The sequence below is a fragment of the Oncorhynchus gorbuscha genome, linkage group LG13, assembly GCF_021184085.1.
Source record: "Oncorhynchus gorbuscha isolate QuinsamMale2020 ecotype Even-year linkage group LG13, OgorEven_v1.0, whole genome shotgun sequence".
Classification (NCBI taxonomy): domain Eukaryota; kingdom Metazoa; phylum Chordata; class Actinopteri; order Salmoniformes; family Salmonidae; genus Oncorhynchus; species Oncorhynchus gorbuscha.
In genome coordinates this window covers 30,360,002-30,380,681 of record NC_060185.1, presented here as the reverse complement: position 1 = coordinate 30,380,681, position 20,680 = coordinate 30,360,002, and positions in this window count along the sequence as shown.

Here is a 20,680-nt window from a genome sequence, read left to right as displayed (position 1 = left end):
CATACTCCACTGTGTTAGGTTTAAATAACGTGCTGATGAGTACTGTAGCCCCCCTGGCTATGGTCCAAGACGTGCTCTCTTCTTCAACAGACACCCTGACCTTGTGTTGCTTGGTGTGTTACATTGTGCTCAGCCTTGGAAGGCCATGTCAACACGTCCAAGACTCATGCGCATACTAAGCTGGAATCCATTCATACGAAACAGAAATAGTGTGGCTAACACACACAGTTACACGAGCGGCTGTCCTCCATACACTTTACACACAGTTCCGCATGCTGCTGTCCTCCCTCCCATACACTTTACACATAGTTACGCGTGCGGCTGTCCTCCCATACACTTTACACACAGTTACGCGAGCGGCTGTCCTCCCATACACTTTACACACAGTTACGTGCGCTGTCCTCCCATACACTTTACACACAGTTACGCGTGCAGCTGTCCTCCCATACACTTTACACACAGTTACGCGAGCGGCTGTCCTCCCATACACTTTACACACAGTTACGCGAGCGGCTGTCCTCCCATACACTTTACACACAGTTACGCGAGCGGCTGTCCTCCCCATACACTTTACACAGTTACGCGTGCCGCTGTCCTCCCATACACTTTACACACAGTTACGCGAGCGCTGTCCTCCCATACACTTTACACACAGTTACGCGATCGGCTGTCCTCCCATACACTTTACACACAGTTACGCGAGCGGCTGTCCTCCCATACACTTTACACACAGTTACGCGTGCCGCTGTCCTCCCATACACTTTACACACAGTTACGCGAGCTGTCCTCCCATACACTTTACACACAGTTACGCGGCGGCTGTCCTCCCATACACTTTACACACAGTTACGCTGTGCAGCTGTCCTCCCAGACACTTTAAGTGCTGCTAATTAAGGAATGATGAATCTTGGAACTTGTTTTGGAAAATGCCAAACAGTATGTTGGTGCTGTAGAAACAATCTGGACACAGCAGTAGCGAGTGGCCCAATTACATTTAATCAGATTTGTTTTCTCTCAAGGCATCTCTGTACATATGCTTTAAATAGACTATATATGCTAGAGTATCTGGACACCGCTTCAAATGAGTGGATTCAGCTATTTCAGCCACACCCCGTTGCTGACAGATAAACATTGGCAGCAGAATAGCCTTACTGAGCTCAGTGACTTTCAACATGGCACCGTCATAGGATGCCACCTTTTCAATTAGTCAGTTCTTCAAATGTATGCCCTGCTAGAGCTTCCCCGATCAACTGTAAATGCTGTTATTGTGAAGTGGAAATGTCTAGGAGCAACAACGGCTCAGCCGAGAAGTGGTAGGCCACACAAGCTCACAGAACGGGACCGCCGAGTGCTGAAGCGCGTAGCGCGTAAATATCGTCTGTCCTCAGTTGCAACACTCAATGCAGAGTTCCAAACTGCCTCTGGAAGCAACGTCAGCACATGAACTGTTCACCGGGAGTTTCATGAAATGGGTTTCCAGCAGCCACACACAAGCCTAAGATCAACATGCACAATGCCAAACTTTGGGAATACATTTCCATGCCGACTGCGAACCAGGCCTAATCGCCTAACATCAGTGCCCGACCTCACTAATGCTCTTGTTGCTGAATGGAATCAGGTCCCTGCAGCAATGATCCAACATCTAGTGGAAAGACTTCCTGTAAAGTGGAGGCTGTTATAGCAGCAAAATGGGGACCAACTCCATATTAATACCCAGGATTTTGGAATGAGATGTTCGACGAGCAGGTGTCCACAAACTTTGGTAATATAGTGTATGTTGTAAATATGTAAATGTTGTTCAAAGCACTTCTACTTGCCAAATATATTGTATGTCTTTAAAAGATTAATTGAGTTATAATAAGCACACCTGGCCCCTATTCCCACTGATTGTATTTGTATATATGTGCCCTTTGGTTTCCATGGGGGGTCAATTATTGTTACTATGTCGTTGGTGCGTGTGAGTACCTGTGCTGTGTGTTTTGGCTTTTGTGCCATTGTGGATTGTGCAGATGATTACGGGTCTCATCCCGTGTTAATCACTGTGCAGATGATTACGGGTCTCACCCGTGTGATAATCATTGTGCAGATGATTACGGGTCTCATCCCGTGTGTTAATCATTGTGCAGATGATTACGGGTCTCACCCCATTGTGTGATAATCATTGTGCAGATGATTACGTGGTCTCACCCATTGTGTGATTAATCTCACCCCGTGTGTTAATCATTGTGCAGATGATTACGGGTCTCACCCCGTGTGTTAATCATTGTGCAGATGATTACGGGTCTCATCCCGTGTGTTAATCATTGTGCAGATGATTACGGGTCTCACCCCGTGTGTTAATCATTGTGCAAATGATTACGGGTCTCACCCCGTGTGTTAATCATTGTGCAGATGATAACGGGTCTCATCCCGTGTGTTAATCATTGTGCAGATGATTACGGGTCTCATCCGTGTGTTAATCATTGTGCAGATGATTACGGGTCTCATCCCCTGTGTTAATCATTGTGCAGATGATTAATCATTGTGCAGATGATTACGGTCTCATCCCGTGTGATAATCATTGTGCAGATGATTACGGGTCTCATCCGTGCAGTAAATGATTACGGGTCTCATCCCGTGTGTTAATCATTGTGCAGATGATTACGGGTCTCACCCCATTGTGTGTGATTACGGGTCTCACTCAATCATTGTGCAGATGATAACGGGTCTCATCCCGTGTGTTAATCATTGTGCAGATGATTACGGGTCTCATCCCGTGTGTTAATCATTGTGCAGATGATTACGGGTCTCATCCCCTGTGTTAATCATTGTGCAGATGATTACGGGTCTCACCCCGTGTGATAATCATTGTGCAGATGATTACGGGTCTCACACCGTGTGATAATCATTGTGCAGATGATTACGGGTCTCACCCCGTGTGTTAATCATTGTGCGCATGTGTTATTTATTCGAGGTACTCGCTCTTTTGTTTTGGGTTTCTACCGTGCGTTTGGTCACGTGTTTGTTTGGTCTTCGTGCCGTTATACGGCAAGCCATAATTTGGGCTTAATAAAAAAACTATTACGCATTCCTGCGCCTGTCTCCTGAATCTCTTCATGCCAACGTGACCAAAAGACATGCTCTGTCGATTCTGTTTCTGTATGGCAGAGTCTGTACCGGTCTGACTGTTGAATACCCCATATACTAAGCATTCTTTTGTAGCGGAAAATTTTATATAATAGCTTAAAATAATATCTTAAATTGAAAATAACAAATTTCCCCACAAAAGGGCTTTATTACAGACAGAAATACTCCTCAGTTTCATCAGTTGTCCGGGTGGCTGGTCTCAGACCATCCCGCAGGTAAAGAAGCCGGATGCGGAGGTCCTGGGCTGGCAGGGTTATACATGGTCTGAGGTTGTGAGGCCGGTTGCACATACTGGCAATTTCTCTAAAACGACGTTGGAGGTGGCTTATGGTAGAAAAAATTAACATTAATTTCTCTGGCAACAGCTCTGGTGGACATTCCTGCAGTCAGCATGCTAATTGCACACTCCTCAAAACTTGAGACATCTGTGGCATTGTGTTGTGTGACAAAGCTGCACATTTTAGAGTGGCCTTTTATTGTACGTAGCACAAGGTGCACTGGTGTAGTGATCATGCTGTTTAATCAGCTTCTTGATATGCCACATCTGTCAGGTGGATGGATTATCTTGGCAAAGAAGAAATGCTCACTAACAGGGATGGATGCAAATGTATTCACATCATTTGAGAGAAATTAATTGTTTGTGCGTATGGGACATTTCTGGGATATTTTATTTCAGCTCAAGAAATTCAGGACAGACACGTTATATGTTGCTTTCTATTTTTGTTCAGTATAAAATATGTCACAAAAATCTGTTTTCAATTGCTTGGCTCGTTCATTAACTAAGTACAGAATTATGACTTCATAAATGAAGTACTTTATGGTTGGCTTCGGAGGGAGTTTTCTTTTCTAGATGCCTTTTGTTGTTGGTATCGCTCCGGGAAAGGCAGTGTTGCACCCCAAGAGCCAATTCTCTGACGTGCCAAGCACATAATGGACACCTGACAGTGATTGGGCCCCTTGATTGATTTTTCCTGTTCTTCTAAAGATGTTATTATTTAATTTGACAGAAGTGGGCTGTATCAGCAGTACCATAAGCAGGCTCATTACCATGCAGGGTTTGTGCCTGAGACTGAGCCTGATTCATTTCAGCTAAAGTTGGAGCCCAACAAGAACAGTCAATCTTATTCCAAGGGCCCTCTACTGATAACATCCAGGCTACTTTAACTGCTTTAACTTGGTTTTGTTTATATGCGTTTCTTCTTCCTCTTATCGCTCTAACTTAGTTTTGCTCGCGCTGCTGGATTTATTCATTGTTGTTCTATGAAGTTGAGGTCGAAGGAGTATGTATTGGTTGGATGGGGAAAACTGTTACGGGGGAGGTAGGGTAGGAAAACTTGAGTGAAAAATTCCACTTTTTCCAACACACTAGGTGTGTGTGTGTGTGTGTCTTTCTAAGTAGGACAGTAGAATTGATGGACCATTGCTGCTCAGTGACCTACATACACCAATGTGGACAAAACAGATTTGTCAACAGGCTTTAGGATAGAGTTGTATCTGAGAGACTCAGTGGACTGTAGAGAAGAAATGCTGATGCACTGAACATATACAATCAAATCAAATAGTATTTGTCACATGCGCTGAATACAACAGGTTACAGTGACGTGCTTACTTACGAGTCCTTAACTAACCATGTAGTTTTAAGAAAAATACTTTAAAATGCCGTGCGGTAGCTGAGAGAACAGTCTATGACTAGGGTGGCTGGAGTCTTTAACAATTTTTTAGGGCCAGCCTCTGACACCGCCTGGTATAGAGGTCCTGAATGGCAGGAAGCTTGGTCCCAGTGATGTACTGGGCCTTACACACACTGTAGTGCCTTGCAGTCAGTGTTCGAGCAGTTGCCAAATCAGGCAATGAAGCAATGGGTCAGGATGGACCCATGCCAAATCTTTTCAGTCTCCTGAGGTGAAAAAATACTCTGTCGTGTCCTCTTGACAGCTGTCTTGGTGTGTTTGGACCATGTTAGTTTGTTGGTAATGTGGACCCCAAGGAACTTGAAGCTCTCAACCTGCTCCACTACAGCCCCGTCGATGAGAATGGGGGCGTGCTCGGTTCTTCTTTCCTGTAGTAGTTCCTGTAGTAGTTCTCCTTTTCATCAGCTACAGAGACTGCGTGATCACACAGTTGTCTGGAACAGCTGATGCTCTCATGCATGTTTTAGTGTTAGTGTAGTCTGTAATAGTTTGCTATCCTTGCCACATCCTACGAGTTTTGGAGCCGTTGTAGTACGATTCATTCTTAGTCCTGTATTGATGCTTTGTCTGTTTGATAGTTCACCGGACAGCGTAGTGGGATTTATTTTATAAGTTTCTGGGTTAGAGTTCCGCCCCTTGAAAGCAGCTCTACCCTTTAGCTCAGTGCGGATGTTGCATGTAATCCATAGCTTCTGGTTGGGATATGTAAGTACAGTCACTGTGGGGATGGTGTCATCAATGCACGTATTGATGATGCTGGTGACTGATGTGGTTTACTCCTCAATGCCATCAGAAGGATCCCGAACATATTACAGTCTGTGCTAGCAAAACAGTCCTGTAGCTTAGCATCTGCTTCATCTGACCACTTTTTTATTGACCTAGTTACTGGTGGCTCCTGCTTTAGTTTTTGCTTGTAAGCAGTAATCAGTAGGATATAATTATGGTAAGATTTGCCAAATGGAGGAAATTAGGTAAAACGGATTTAAGTTTCCCTGCATTAAAGTCCCTGGCCACTAGGAGCGCCACTTCTGGATGAGCGTTTTCCTGTTTGCCTATGGCCGAATACAACTCATTGAGTGCAGTCTTATTGCCAGCATCGGTTTGTGGTGGTAAAAAGACAGCTAATAAGAATATAGATGAAAACTCTTTGTAAATAGTGTGGTCTGCAGTGTGTCATGAGATACTCTACCTCAGGTGAGCGAAACCTCAAGACTTCCTTGTTTTTTGTTGTTGTTTTTTCCCATTTTTCTCCCCAATATCGTGATATCCAATTGGTAGATACAGTCTTGTCTCATCGCTGCAACTCCCGTACAGACTCGGGAGAGACGAAGGTCGAGAGCCACGCGTCCCCCTGAAACACAACCCAATCAAGCTGCACTGCTTCTTGACACAATGCCCACTTAACCCGGAAGCCAGCCGCACCAATGTGCTGGAGGGAACACAGTACACCTAAAGACCGTGTTAGCATGCTCTGAACCCGGGCCGCAACACGAGTCGCTAGTGCGCGATGGGACAATGACATCCCTGCCGGCCAAACCCTCCCCTAACCCGGACGATGCTGGGCAAATTGTGCACCACCCCATGGGTCTCCCGGTCGCAGCCGGCTGCGACAGAGCCTGGACTCGGACCCATAATCTCTAATGGCACAGCTAGCACCGCTATGCAGTGCCTTAGACCACTTCGCCACTCTGGGGTCCACCAGCTGTACTTTACAAATATACATAGACTGCCAACCCTTGTCTTACCAGAGGCGGCTGTTTTATCCTGCCGATTGAGCTTTAAACCCGCCAGCTGTATGTTATTCATGTCGTCATTCAGCCACGACATTCCAGAAAATGATGTCATGGCTTTAGAAGCTTCTGATAGGCTAATTGACATCATTTGAGTCAATTGGAGGTGTACCTGTGGATGTATTACAAGGCCTACCTTCTAACCCAGTGCCTCCTTGCTTGACATCATGGGAAAATCAAAAGAAATCAGCCAAGACCTCAGAAAAAATATTGTAGACCTCCACAAGTCTGGTTCATCCTTGGGATCAATTTCCAAACACCTGAAGGTACCACGTTCATCTGTACAAACAATAGTACACAAGTATAAACACTATGGAACCATGCAGCCGTCATACCGCTCGGGAAGGAGATGCGTTCTGTCTCCGAGAGATGAATGTACTTTGGTGCGAAAAGTGCAAATCAATACCAGAACAACAGAAAAGGATCTCATGAAGATACTGGAGGAAACAGGTACAAAAGTATCTCTATCCACAGTAAAACGAGTCCAATATCAACATAACCTGAAAGGCCGCTCAGCAAAGAAGAAGCCACTGCTCCAAAACTGCCATAAAAAATGCCAGACTACGGTTTGCAACTGCACATGGGGACAAAGATCGTACTTTTTGCTGATATGTCCTCTGGTCTGATGAAACAAAATATAACTGTTTGGCCATAATGACCATCATTATGTTTAGAGGAAAAGGGGAGGCTTGCAAGCCGAAGAACACCATCCCAACCGTGAAGCACAGGGGTGGCAGCATCATGTTTTGGGGTGCTTTGCTGCAGGAGGGACTGGTGCACGTCACAAAATAGATGGCATCATGAGGAGGGCAAAGGATGTGGATATATTGAAGCAAAATCTCAAGACATCAGTCAGGAAGTTAAAGCTTGGTCGCAAATGGGTCTTCCAAATGGACAATGACCCCAAGCATACTTCCAAAGTTGTGGCAAAATGGCTTAAGGACAACAAAGTCAAGGTATTGGAGTGGCCATCACAAATACCTGACCTCAATCATATTGAACATTTGTAGGCATAACTGAAAAAGCTTGTTTGAGCAAGGAGGCCTACAAACCTGACTCAATTACACCAGCTCTGTCAGGAGGAATGGGCCAAAATTCACCCAACTTATTTTTATTTTTTATTTTTTTATTTTTTTACCTTTATTTAACCAGGCAAGTCAGTTAAGAACACATTCTTATTTTCAATGACGGCCTGGGAACAGTTACTAGTCCAACACTCTAACCACTAGGCTACGCTGCCGCTGGCAGTCCTGACCCTAGCAGCTTGTGGGAAGCTTGTGGAAGGCGACCGAAACGTTTCATACAATTTAAAGGAAATGAAACCAAATACTAATTGAGTGTATGTAAACTTCTGACCCACTGGGAATGTGATGAAAGAAATAAAAGCTAAAAATAAAAGATGAAAGAATAAATCATTCTCTCTACTATTATTCTGACATTTCACATTCTTAAAATAAAGTTGTGATCCTAACTGACCTAAGACAGGGAATTGTTACTATTATTAAATGTCAGGAATTGTGAAAAACAGTTTAAATGTATTTTGCTAAAGTGTATGTAAACTTCTGACTTCAACTGTATATAAAGCAAGTAAATATAGCTGGATATTTCGGGGTACATCTTGTTTTCTGTGGGTGTGCAATAGACAGATTTTTCCCCCTAAATATCAGTAAACATGCGTATTTCATGTAACATACATCGGATTTACAGAATAAACAGAAATGAATGGATTAAGATATTCTTCTGCTGACAACAATCTTATCTCACCACATCTCATAAATAAACAGCAGGGGCCTGCTTTGATGCTCACAAGCTCACACTCTCTGTGACACAGAAGGACATCTATAGTAAACCCATGTACACACAAACACACTCTCTCTTGGCCTGTATCTGTCACGAGTGGAGTCAGGGAGCCATCTGCAGTGTCTGTCTGTGTGTTTGCCTGTACTCTCCCAGTATCCATTACCATCCCGTCTCCACACCCCAGCTCATTCAAAGAACCCAGAGAGGAGACACCCTACTGGGGCTGGAGACATCCACAGAGACTGTTGACATCCACAGAGACTGTTGACATCCACAGCCAGTCTCAAGGACGATACATAGATCTAACTGAGAAGCTATAAACTTGAGCAAGAATGGACTTCTGTAATTAATCTAATTGGTTTTGGTGTTAAAAGTGGAGGAATGAAAGGTGATGGCTTGCTGGTTGCAGCTGATTAGAGGTAGTGGCTGAAATCTATAGAGGTCTATTCAGCCCCAGGCTAGTGGGAAGAGGTCAGCTGTCCTGTTGAATTATTCAACGGTTTAGATCACTTTCCCACTTTCTCTTTTCTCTCCATCTCTTTCGCTTTTCTTCTTTGTCGCCGTCTTTCTGTCTCTCTCTCTGTCTCTCTTTGTCGCTGTCTTTCCGTCTCGCTCTGTCTGTCTGTTTCTCTGTCTCTCTTTCTCTTCCCCCTCTCTGTTTTCCACCTCTCCCTCCAGTACTTTGTTCTTTCTTTCCACTCTTCACCTCTTCCTGTGGGGTGACAGATTGTACTCTCACCTCTCAGCACTTACCCTGGCAGGGCTTGGTTCTAGCAGTCCTGACCCTGGCAGTCCTTGGTTCTAGCAGTCCTGACCCTGGCAGTCCTGACCCTAGCAGTCCTGACCCTGGCAGTCCTTGATCCTGGCAATCCTTGATCCTGGCAGTCCTTGGTTCTAGCAGTCCTGACTCTGGCAGTCCTTGGTTCTAGCAGTCCTTGACCCTGGCAGTCTGACCCTGGCAGTCCTGACCCTAGCAGTCCTTGATCCTGGCAGTCCATGATCCTGGCAGTCCTTGATCCTGGCAGTCCTTGACCCTGGCAGTCCTTGGTTCTAGCAGTCCTTGACCCTGGCAGTCTGACCCTGTCAGTCCTGACCCTAGCAGTCCTTGATCCTGGCAGTCCATGATCCTGGCAGTCCTTGATCCTGGCAATCATTGACCCTGGCAGTCCTTGACCGTAGCAGAACCAGCTCACCAGTTGGCTGAAGTGCATGATGCACCTCTAATCCACATAGGACGAAAAATAGAGGAAATTTCTCCCAGTTGGGAGTCAGATTGAGTCAGCATCCAGATGGCATTCTATTGGCCCCTCATTCACTGAATACATTCAGTCCTTCAGTAGGAGATGTTAACCAGAGCTGAAGTGCGCCATGTTGTTATGATCTCCGTTTCATCATTCTGCCTGCAGGTAAATCTACTGTCATCAAATATACATTCACTTATGTGTCTTCAGAGAGTTTCACTTAATCCAGATACAACATTCATAATCAGCTATGTTGATGTTGTTGATTCTGAAAGCTGAAGGAGAGCTGTTAGCTAACTAACACAAATCCCAATAGAGCTGTTATTCTTCAGCCAACCTTTTTCTGAAGGATCACCCCTGAAGTTACCCCCCCAGTCCACTGTACCATCTCTTTCATTTAAGGCGGCTTCGCCACCACTTCCATTTATGAAAATGTCTGTCTGGTAGCAATATCCCATCATGTTTTTTTCTCTCTCTTCATTGGTCATGACTCATGCCACTTGGTCCCTGTGAGAAGGGCCGCTCATGGCTCTCGTCTCGATGTGTCTTGTTGTAATTAAAGACCAAATTGTTTTGATGCCAGTGTAATCACATTAGTCTGTGATGGAGGTAGGGAGGGAGAGAGACAGAGAGAACGAGATGGAGGGAGAGTGAGGGAGATGGAAAAGAGAGCGAGGGAGAGAGAGGGGAAATTGGACTTGTTGCTCCAGCGACACAGCCACCATGACAGTCAGTGTGTTGTTGCTGTTATTATGAGCTGAGAGCTGTCACAATGCATCACCCTCAGAGCTGCTGCCCAGGAGCACCCGTAAAATGTATGCACGCATGACTGTAAGTCACTTTGAATAAAAGCATCTGCTAAATGGCATATATTATTATTATTTTTATTATATTATTATATTATGTAATATATGTCGTTCCATTTCTGAGCCTGTCAGAACCACCGACGGGGTAAATATGGCTCAATTATATGTGTGGTGGTCCTATGGTTGGTTTGGTGTGCATTCCACTCTGCGTGGACATACACTCGTCTTGTAGAGAAACAATGTCCACTAATATCATATTGTTGATTTGTACTAGAAGCCTAATTGTAAATCTATATTTTAAACTGGCTTGTAGGCCTATACAGAGACAGTATTACTTGTTGTATTACCACTGGCTAAGGAGCTGGGGTGTGCTCAGGCCTTTATCTGACAGTGGGAATCCTCTTCCCCCTCATGGTGTGTCCCACCGTTCCTCTTCTACTGCATGAGACTGGTAGTTTTCGCCTTCTCTTCTATTGGTCAGACACACTGGGTTAAATCTGCATACACAGCTCCTAGAGCTCCATCCATTTCACTTAATGAAGGGAGCAGAGCTGAGGATCATTAGTGCTTTTGGAGCCATGATTTGTTTTGCAGCATTCAGTATTTGTTTTGGGTGTTTAATGCTGGTATTTATCTTGGGTGACAGTCCAGTACATCAGCACATACATATGTAAGTATTATACTGATGCTAAAATGTTTATTTTATTCTACTGAGCCATTTACTTTATGTTCACATTCTTATCTTTTAGTTGGCCAGTGTATACCATGTGTATCCTGTACATACGACTAATACAACTGGAAACGTGAAGAGTGACCTTAATGTTGTACAAAACCAATGTTTCTGTGGGCCATTCGTCTGTTGTAGGTTGGCCTTACGAAGGGACTGTGTTACATGTCTATTATATACTGTATTCCCAACACACACACACACACACACACACACACACACACACACACACACACACACACACACACACACACACACACACACACACACACACACACACACACACACACACACACACACACACACACACACACACACACACACACACACACACACACACACACACACACACACACACACACACACACACACACACACTTGTTTTGAGTGTCTTTGTGACAGCACTCAGCCTCCTGTGTCTTTGGAGCAGGTTTTTCATTCCCTCCTCCTCTCCTTTCTCTCTGTTTTCCTGGCGTTTCTCCTCCCGTCACTCTGCTAAACTTATTTCACCCGAGTCATTATATTGTAGCAGGATGGCTGGTATTCCAATTGATTCCTCTGTCCACTCTCATTTAGTTTACAAGAGCTCAGAGTTCCCAAGAGCTTCCCAAGTTTTTTTCTCTCCCTTTTGATTAAGAGGATGTGTAAATAAGACTGCAAACTCCCGTCGATGCCCATCTATTTATTGACTTTTAAGGATGCATCTTGCCCGCTGTTCCCCTGTGGTCTCTCCCAAGGAGAAGCAAGGATAGGTTATTTCTCTCTCCCTCCCTGCCTACTGCTAGCCTAGCAAACAGAGCAGACAGACTGGCAGGCAAAAAAAATAGCCCCATTGACAAGTTTTGTCGTGGCGCTTGGCTCTGGTTATTAATGGATGGGGAAGGGAACCCATTTATCAGCCAGAGGAGAATTTAATTGACACCGGCTTTGATTTGATTGTGTCCGCTGTTGTCTGCGCCTGTCACAGGTTTTCTCACCTCCCTCCTCTCGCTTTCCTCTGAAAGGTGTTTGATTGCGGTTTGGAGCCGGGACTTGTCAGAGGTGACGCATGGGAACACACACACACAAACACACACACAAACACATGCTTACATGCACACACAAGCACACACATGCCTAACAGGTTACACGTCTACACTCTTACAGACACACTCATAAAGGCCCAGGGTTAGTCTTTGTGAAAAGGACATTTCTGTTTTAGATTCTCCTGAAATTAAATCCATCCTAAAGTCATTTTGAAGGAAGGATGTCACAAACAAACAGACAAATGCACACACAGTAACACACAAACCAACAGCAATAAACAACATACACACACTCAAAGACAAAGCATGACGGAACCCCCGGCCCTCACACACTGATGGAGAGCAGGAATTGGATGCCATTTGTGACAGCACTGTCATAGTTTCTGTGTGTATGCAAATGATTTTTCACACTTGGGAGTAAATTGAATGGGGGTTTTGGAGTGGGAGAATGAGCGAAAGAGAGAGCGAATGAGAGAGCGAAGCACCCTAAATGAGAAAAACAAACCAGTCTGTGCGCCTCCAACGTTTTCATCAACTTTGAATGCTACTTTATTTTCTCAATCATTCATATAGTTTCAGCAACTGGAACAGTGTATATTTATTTACACAGAGCAGAGGGGGAAGTATTTTGTTCTATGGAAAGATCTCTGTTACATTCTGAATAAATACTTCATCTGTATTCACAGCCATTGCCCCTTCAACAGATATGTAGACTGTATTTGCCTTGAGGTGAAATGCAATACTGTTATTTTGAGTGCTTATCTTTTTATTACTAGATTAATCAATACAGCAAGACATCGTTAGGATCATTATTTGGCATCCTTGGTCTGTCTGTCTGTCTGTCTGTCTGTCTGTCTGTCTGTCTGTCTGTCTGTCTGTCTGTCTGTCTGTCTGTCTGTCTGTCTGTCTGTCTGTCTGTCTGTCTGTCTGTCTGTCTGTCTGTCTGTCTGTCTGTCTGTCTGTCTGTCTGTCTGTCTGTAAGAGAAAGGGCCACAGGCTACAAGCAGAACCCTTCCTCCCCCTCTCTTTTCACTGTGCTTCCCTTATTCACTGGCCCTCCTCTGCAGGGGATGGAAGCCACTGTATTAATATGTGATTTGGTCATGTACCTCTTCCTTTTAAATACATCCAACCGCCCGGGGCAGGCTGGGCCTCTTGACGCAAAGGTCAGTTGACCACTCATTGATTCAGCATTTGAATTTTATTTGTGCAGCGGCGCTCCGATGGGAACTGGCATTAAGGCTGGCTGTTTCAGCCTCTTTGTTTAGTGAGCGGCTGTGAATGTCTCTCTGTCTGGGGCGGGGGTGGGGGGGTGTCTGCGGAGACCGCTGTGCGGTTAGCCGCCACCAGCTAATAAGTGTGAGATCCATCCCGACGCCTTGGTAATGACCACTACCACCTATTACTGCACCCCAGATTGGAAATCCATGTGTTGTCATTGAGGGGAATCGTCTATGAAAGTTAGAGGAAAGAGGAAAACAAAAGTCTGACATTGTGAGGAGAGAACACCAGTTTGTGTGGTTCTCCAGCAGCATTGGGGGGTGGCAGGTAGGAGGAAATGGACTGTTTAGGTGGTTAGGACATTAAATGTACATGTTACTGTTGTGAGGAGGCAAGGCAGGGGATGCCACATCTCAAACCCTACCGTGTAGAGGTGGAGAAACTCCTATTTTCTTCTCTCAGGTTTTACTCACTCTCTCCATCTCTCTCTTTTTTTGTCCCTCCATCTCTCTCTCTTTCTCTCTCTTCATCTCTCAATCACTCTCAATTCATTTCAAAGGGCTTTATTGGCATGGGAAACACATGTTTACATTGCCAAAGCAAGTGAAATAGATAATAAACAATAAATAATGAACAGTTAACATTACACTCACAAAAGTTCCAAAGGAATAGAGACATTTCAAACATCATATTATGGCTATATACAGTGTTGTAGCAATGTGTAATTAGTTAAAGCACAAAAGGGAAAATGCATGAACATAAATATGGTTTTATAAAAAATGGTGTTTGTTCTTCACTAGTTGCCCTTTTCTTGTGGCAACAGGTCACAAATCTTGCTGCTGTGATGCACACTGTGGTATTTCACCCAGTAGATATGGGAGTTTATCAAAATTGGATTTGTTTTCTAATTCTTTGTGGGTCTGTGTAATCTGAGGGAAATATGTGTCTCTAATATGGTCATACATTTAGCAGGAGGTTAGGAAGTGCAGCTGTTTCCACCTCATTTTGTGGGCAGTGAGCACATAACCTGTCTTCTCTCTCTCTCTCTCTCTCTTATTTGACTTTGATAAGGCCGTTAGTTACAGCCTCGTCGTTAAGCAACCCCCTCCCGGAGCGAATTGATTGGCTACCTGCCTCGTCCAATGCTGAGCTGGTAGCTGACTTTGTCAATAGTGCTGTGAACTCTGACAGAGACAGCAGACCAGATCATTGCCTCATCCTCATCCCTACACCCTGGGTTTGGAGAGGGAGCTGAGAGAAGGAAAGACAAGAGAATGGAAGATAGTGAGACACTAATGAAGAGATACTGAGCACAACACAAGGTGCATTTAGGACACTTTCGACGCAGGCCCAAAGCAAATGTTTGATTTTCAGCAAACAACTTATCTATAATTTAAGAGAGAAGAAGAACTAGGACTCACAACATTGTTCTTGGTGGTTAGTGTACCCTCTGCACCTCCTACACCCTAGCAGGGGATATGAGAGAGCTGTATAGTGGAGTAGATATCTCCAGCAAAGGGCAGGTGTGTTAACACTCCCTCCCACATACCTCTCTCCCTCCCTCTCTCTCCTGCTCCACACCACCCAGCAGCGGCGGCTTCCTCTCAGCTGGTGAGAAATTGCTCCTGACAGCTGATTTGTTGGTTGTCAGAAGTGGTCGGTGTGGCGCTGATAAGGTTGGGGGGCGGTGTTGGGAGGGGAGATATGGAGGACCCAGGCCATCCTCAAAGGCAGAAAGCATTACGCAGCCCGGGGCCTCAACAGACACATGGAAATGTATTTCTCTCTAGAAATCACAGGGGACACTTCCTCATATGCACAGCACACACCCCGAACGCTCTCTTTAAAGACCCCACTCGCTCACGCAACAACACACCACCTCAACACTCCCTTTTAGCTGTGTCTTTTTGGATTTGTGCCTATTCCCCTATCGCAGAAAACCTGTTGAAGTCTCTTCCCGTGGATCTCTGAGAGCGCCACAGATAAACGAGTCCTTTGTGGACGTGAAATGAAACATCTTCTCTCTCAGCGCTACACATTCATGAGCTGCTGTATATACATGGACAATCCAGCGTGAACCAACCGTATACAACACGATGCACCTTTACACTATACAGAACTATTCACTGTACAGACGTTTTCATATCCTCTTACTCTACCTGCTGCCTTTAAACAGAATGAATGTGCAGCAGTTGTCTTTGATTTGATTCATCACTAATGGGGACCGGGGGAGGCCCCAGAGGCCCCAGTACACGGGGCCAGGAGTAATGTGCTCTGTACTGGATGAATGATGGGACTGATTGCAGATGGGAGGCAGAGCCCTAGTTTTTGATTAGCTGACACAGCGGGAACACGCAGCGATGCTTAAGTGAATGAGAGCAGAGGACACATACAGAGAGAGAAAGGCCCGGGGCTGACTGAGACCCAGACCAGAGCGAACTGACAGGATTATCAAATCCAAGTACACAAACAAATATGCGGTTAAAATTGGTAAAACACTGTCAGGCAGTGATGCAGCTTAAGCCCCTCCCTCTTCAACATATATATCAATGAATTAGCAAGGGCATTAGAACAGTCTGCAGCATCCGGCCTCACCCTGCTAGAATCTGAAGTCAATTGTCTACTGTTTGCTGATGATCTGGTGGTTCTGTCACCAACCAACGAGGACCTACAGCAGCACCTAGATCTTCTGCACAGATTCTGTCAGACCTGGGCCCTGACAGTAAATCTCAGTAAATCAAAAATAATGATTTTCCAAAAAAGATCCAGACGCCAGGACCACAAATACAAATTCCATCGAGACACCATTGCCCTAGAGCACATAAAAAGCTATACATATCTCGACCTAAACATCAGCGCTACAGGTAAAGCTGTGAATGAGCTGAGAGACAAGGTATTCTATGCCATCAAAAGGAACATAAAATTCGACATACCAATTACCAATTTGTGACCTGTTGCCACAAGAAAAGGGCAACCAATAAAGAACAAACACCATTGTAAATACAACTCATATTTGTTTATTTATTTTCCCTTACTTTAACTAGAGAGAGAGATAAACTATATAGAGACTAGAGATGGAGAGAGGCTAGAGAGAGAAAAAACTATATACACTGCTCAAAAAAATAAAGGGAACACTAAAATAATACATCCTAGATCTGAATGAATTAAATATTCTCAATAAATACTTTTTCTTTACATAGTTGAATGTGCTGACAACAAAATCACACAAAAATTATCAATGGAAATCAAATTTATCAACCCATGGAGGTCTGGATTTGGAGTCACACTCAAAATTAAAGTGGAAAACCACACTACAGGCTGATCCAACTTTGATGTAATGTCCATAAAACAAGTATGACCTCCCTACAACGCCTGGGCATGCTCCTGATGAGGTGGCGGATGGTCTCCTGAGGATCTCCTCCCAGACCTGGACTAAAGCATCCGCCAACTCCTGGACAGTCTGTGGATGGAGCAAGACATGATGTCCCAGATGTGCTCAATTGGATTCTTGTCTGGGGAGCGTGCGGGCCAGTCCATAGCATCAATGCCTTCCTCTTGCAGGAACTGCTGACACACTCCAGCCACATGAGGTCTAGCATTGTCTTGCATTAGGAGGAACCCAGGGCCAACAGCACCAGCATATGGTCTCACAAGGGGTCTGAGGATCTCATCTCGGTACCTAATGGCAGTCAGGCTACCTCTGGCGAGCACATGGAGGGCTGTGCGGCCCCCAAAAAATGCCACTCCACACCATGACTGACCCACCGCCAAAATGGTCATGCTGGAGGATGTTGCAGGCAGCAGAACGTTCTCCACGGCGTCTCCAGCCTGTCACGTCTGTCACATGTGCTCAGTGTGAACCTGCTTTCATCTGTGAAGGGCACAGGGCACCAGTGGTGAATTCGCCAATCTTGGTGTTCTCTGGCAAATACCAAACGTCCTGCATGGGTGTTGGGCTGTAAGCACAACCCCTAATGGAGTCTGTTTCTGACCATTTGAGCAGACACATGCACATTTGTGGCCTGCTGGAGGTCATTTTGGCAGGGCTCTGGCAGTGCTTTTCCTGCTCCTCCTTGCACAAGGCGGAGGTAGCGGTCCTGCTGCTGGGTTGTTGCCCTCCTATGGCCTCCTCCATGTCTTCTGATGTACTGGCCTGTCTCCTGGTAGCGCCTCCATCCTCTGGACACTACGCTGACAGACACAGCAAACCTTCTTGCCACAGCTCGCATTGATGTGCCATCCTGAGTGAGCAGCACTACCTGAGCCACTTGTGTGGGTTGTAGACTCCGTCTCATGCTACCACTAGTATGAAAGCACCGCCAGCATTCAAAAGTGACCAAAACATCAGCCAGGAAGCATAAGAACTGAGAAGTGGTCTGTGGTCACCACCTGCAGAATCACTCCTTTATTGGGGGTGTCTTGCTAATTGCCTATACTTTCCACCTGTTGTCTATTCCATTTGCACAACATCATGTGAAATGCATTGTCAATCAGTGTTGCTTCCTAAGTGGACAGTTTGATTTGACAGAAGTGTGATTGACTTGGAGTTACATTGTGTTGTTTAAGTGTTCCCTTTATGTTTTTGAGCAGTGTATATATAAAGAGAGAAACTATAGAGAGAGAAATAAACTATATATAGAGAGAGAAACTAGAGATGGAGAGAAACTAGTGGGAGAGAAACTAGAGAGAGAGAAACTAGAGAGAGAGAAACTAGAGAGAGAGAAACTGGAGAGCGAGAAACTAGACAGAGGGAGAGATACTAGACAGAGGGAGAGATACTAGACAGAGGAGGAGATGCTAGACAGAGGGAGAGATACTAGACAGAGGAGAGATACTAGACAGAGGAGGAGATACTAGACAGAGGGAGAGATACTAGACAGAGGGAGAGATACTAGACAGAGGGAGAGATACTAGACAGAGGGAGAGATACTAGACAGGGGAGAGATACTAGACAGAGGATGAGATACTAGACAGAGGGAGAGATACTAGACAGAGGGAGAGATACTAGACAGAGGGAGAGATACTAGACAGAGGGAGAGATACTAGACAGAGGGAGAGATACTAGACAGAGGATGAGATACTAGAGGGAGAGATACTAGACAGAGGGAGAGATACTAGACAGAGGGAGAGATACTAGACAGAGGGAGATACTAGACAGAGAGAGATAGAGATACTAGACAGAGGATGAGATACTAGACAGAGGAGAGATACTAGACAGAGGAAGATACTAGACAGAGGATGATACAGAGAGAGAGATAGACAGAGGATGAGATACTAGACAGAGGAGAGATACTAGACAGAGGATGAGATACTAGACAGAGGGAGAGATACTAGACAGAGGGAGATACTAGACAGAGGGAGAGATACTAGACAGAGGATGAGATGAAGAGGAGAGATACTAGACAGAAAGCTAGACAGATACTTTAGAAGACATTTGTTTTGACAGTGTGTTCTGACTCTTACTGCTGTGTGATCTGGATTCATTGATTTAATACTAGACAGAGGCACAATATGTTCATTAATGTATGTTTCTGACTTGATAGGCAGGGGCTTGAGAGTTGTGTTCTCTGATTCTGTATGTTCACTCAGGAGGGAGTCCCCCTGATCAGAACAGGATTCATAGGAGACAGAGGGAGGTCATCACTTCCTACCTCACACCAGACAGAGATGTAGGTGGCTTTGATCACTGAAACCTGCTGGATCATGATGTCTAATGCCTGTCATTGAGACAGAGGGAGAGATACTCATCCTACCTATGACAGAGGGAGAGATACATATGGGGGTTGTGGGAGTGGATTACATGTGACATGTAACAGACCAGAGAGTGTATAGTTTGATACTGTGTGTTTGATGTCTAATGCCTGTATAGATCCAACCTCATATGGGGGTTGTGAGAGATATAGACAGAGGGAGAGTATGTGTGCATGTTTGTGTTGAATGCCCTGCACTGCGGTGTAATAGTTCATGTGTTAGAGTTTGCGGTGTGTGTGTAGGTATGTATCGTGGACATGTTTGTCAGAACGAATGCTCTCACTCCAGTGAAGTCCCCTGTGAACCCTCATTGTTCGAGTCCCGCCTCTTTATCTGCAGCTGGCGTGGACAGAAGGTTGTCCCTGTGTAATAACTCACATTGCTGGTGACCCTCTATGTCCCGCCTCTTTATCTGTCCATATCTGCTGGCGTGTGGAGAAGGGGGCCCTGCCCGGCCACATGCTGGCTCTATGTCAAACCCTGTTGACCCCTTGACTCCCACAGGCTTATCTCCCACTCTCTTAAAAACCAAAGCCTTGTTTCAGCTTGTCACAGTGGGGCACAACTTCAGCTCTATTCCGCTCCGCCACTCCGCTCTGTGTGTTTGTTTTCCAGCGAGTGCTGATTAGTCAACAGGGCATGGAATGGAAGGCTTTCCTGCTGGGGGGCGGGGGCATTTTGGGGTGTCTATCCTTAGTATATGCCTTCATAATGTCCTCCCTTTATGTGGCATGTAGATAATCCAGTCAATTTTTGGCCCATGGGCCACTAGATTACCCTCTAAAATGAAGATTGCTTTATTGGTCATTACACACAAGGTCCAACTAAGGCAATGGCATCTAACATTTGATGCTAGCAATCCTGATGCCAGCTAAATTCCCATCAGATTTTTCACGTTGGACCCGGGACTCGAACTGGCAACCCTCCGGTTGCTGGCCTGCCTTTAACCGCTAGGCTACCTGCCTGACACTATTAGTTATGAATTAGATAATCAGGTCAAGCTTTGGCCCATGAGTCACTAGATTACCCTCTATTAGTTATCAATCAATGCTTGTTGCTGATTTGCAAAGTTTGTATAATGTTCTATGTATCAATATATGATATGGCCTGACATTACCATAAAACTAGAATGTGTTTTACAGTGAAATATCAATGAAGGAGCAGAGAGAATATCTGTAATGAAATTCACAGGCTAGGCCAGGGTCCATGAATTTCATTTAATGAGCTTTGTGGCAATTCCCTCCTCTTCTGTCTGTGAAGCAGGAATACAGTTATTCTAATAATGAGGACTGTATCATTTTTTATTGCACATAGCTGTACAGCCGTTCCAGGTCTATAACTGCATCTTTATTAGGTTTATTTAGCTACATTTAGGGGACAAATTTTCATATGTTGCCTGTCTTTCAAATAGAAGTTGTTCTATAAATCTTGACTATAACCAATGGTTTATTTTTCTCTCCCTTTTTCCTCCTTTTCCACTCCCCTCTTTCTCTCTCCATCCC